The sequence below is a fragment of the Mobula birostris genome, unplaced genomic scaffold, assembly GCF_030028105.1.
Source record: "Mobula birostris isolate sMobBir1 unplaced genomic scaffold, sMobBir1.hap1 scaffold_502, whole genome shotgun sequence".
Lineage (NCBI taxonomy): Eukaryota > Metazoa > Chordata > Chondrichthyes > Myliobatiformes > Myliobatidae > Mobula > Mobula birostris.
This window is the reverse complement of record NW_027278162.1, coordinates 62,764-65,000: the sequence shown is the minus strand read 5'-3', so window position 1 is coordinate 65,000 and position 2,237 is coordinate 62,764.

Below are 2,237 nucleotides of genomic sequence, written 5' to 3'. Positions count from 1 at the left end.
TAGGTTGGTGCTCGGTTCAGCCATCGGCGGTCCCCTCCATTGCAGGGATCCGCTGGGTGTCGCGGCGCCGCACGCGCCCTTGGCCCACGTACGCGTCGCGGACACCCCTTTTCTCTTTCTCTCTCAGGATTCGTATATGACAATGCCGAGAAACGTACCGACAATTTGCTGCACCGCCCGCCGGACCGCTCACAAGGCTCTCCTCGTCCCGAGGACACTAGCCTTCTCGCGGAACCGGAGGCTGCACGCGGACCGCTCTGGCGACCGGACGTCTCCGGCCTCTGCTGGAGCGGGGAGGGAACGCGCGGGTGCCGCCCGACCTTCTGGAAATCGCACATCGGCCGGCCGTCAGTCGGTAGCACCGCGCGCGCAGAGCCTCTCCTTCCTCTCGTTGGTGACCGAGGATCAACGCTTCGGTTGAGTCAGGCTGAACCGGGCATCTCCCTGCCACTCTGGCCTATGGAACTCTCCCGACTCTTTCGCCTTGCCCCTACGGCGCGAAAGAGTGCTGCTGCGGCCGGCGCGCCCGTCCCTTGCTCTCTCGGGCCATGTCTGTCGTCGCAGTGCCGCGCCATCCCCTATCGAGCCGCGTCGCTGGGTGAGGTCCGCACCCGCACCCTTCCGCCGAGCTGGCTCTCAGGACGGTCGACGGTCGCCGCTCGCCTCCGTCGGCCCAGGGCCTAACGCCGCGCCGGTGAACGCCTCGCCATCCCACCCCGTCGATCGCGCCGGTGAGGTCCGCACCTTCACCGCCTAGGTATATGCGCGTGGGTGTAGCTGCCTTCTCGGGATGGTCGACGGTCGTTCGACCGGCCCCCGTCATCTATGCGCACAGCAGTCCCGTCCGCCGGCGGGAGACTCCGTCAATCGATCGTGGTGCAAACGTGCGAATGCCCAACGTCAATTCCGCCCAAAGCATGAAGCCCTCGGTCGGCAATCGGGCCGCCCCGCGGCAGACCCACCTGCCCACCTCCGGAGATGGTAACGAGCCGAGCACGGAAGTTCGGCGCACGTGTCGAGACCGTCGCTTCCACTCGGCCTCTCCCAAAGGTAGGACCGACCAAGCCGGATCGATCGGGGAACAGAGGTCTAACGCAGACGACACTCGCGAGGGCACCAGCGGCAGGCTTGTCCCTTCTCCGTCTTGGTACACACAATGCCTCTTTGCTTTTCGGATCGATATAAAGCTTTTGCCACCGTCGGTCTGCCGGCCGCCGCCCGCGGTCCGCGCTCAGACTCTGTCTGTCCGCAGCCCCCGCTGCGTTCTTGGACTTTGTCATTTTTTTCGGAAATAGCGAAAAAAAGCTTTTATCATTGTAAGTCGGAGCTCGCCCGGCCTCCCGCTTACTGAGTCACAATTGAGTAAGGCTCACTTAGAACTCTGCACTGTGTCAACCGTACCACTAGTCACCCTGCTAAGTGTGTCTGGAAAACGTGTTCCCGTAAATCTCCGGGAACCCCGCCAATCCCCCCGTACAGAAATTGCATGTGTCAAGTCGGCGGGATGCCTCCCGGAAGTCCTGCCGGGAAGGTCGCACTCTGGCCCCGCCAGGCGGGGCAAATCCGACCCCCATAGTGACTTCCGGGCCTAACTCGTTAACCAGAGCCGCGACAGACCGTGCAACAATGACATGTGTCAAACCGGCGGCACGACGCCCGGAGCTCATGCCGGTCGCGGGGGACCTCGGGCCCGCCCGACGGGGCAGATCCGACCTTCACAGGCTTCCGACGGCAATTGGTTAACCGGCGTGGCGCCGAGGGCACGCGGCTGGCTCGGCGGGCGGCCCTCCGGTAGTGCCGCCGTCGATCGGCCGCCTCGGTCGGCAGGAGGGCCCCGAAGTCGCCTTCATTCTGACTTCCGAGTCGGGACTTAGATTACTTTCGACTCTTCAGCCAAGGTCTCGGATCGACGGCGGGACCTGCGGTTGTCCCTCCGAAAATGCCGCCGCTCGGCCGGCACGGCCCGCCGAATACGTCCCCTTACTGGCTCCCGCCTCGGGACTTTGTCAGAAATTCATTCGGGCAAGGTTTCCATTCGGCGGCCGGAGCACCGGTAGTCATACGGAAAATGCCGCCCCTCGGCCGGCATGGGCCTGCGAATAGGTCCCGCTGACAGACTTCCGCAATTGGGTATTTGTCCGAAAATCCATACCGGCAATCTTCGGAATCGTGCGGAAAAGCTGCCGCGTGGCCCGGGTTAACCAATTGGGGAGGCCGGTGCCATCTACCGAATACTT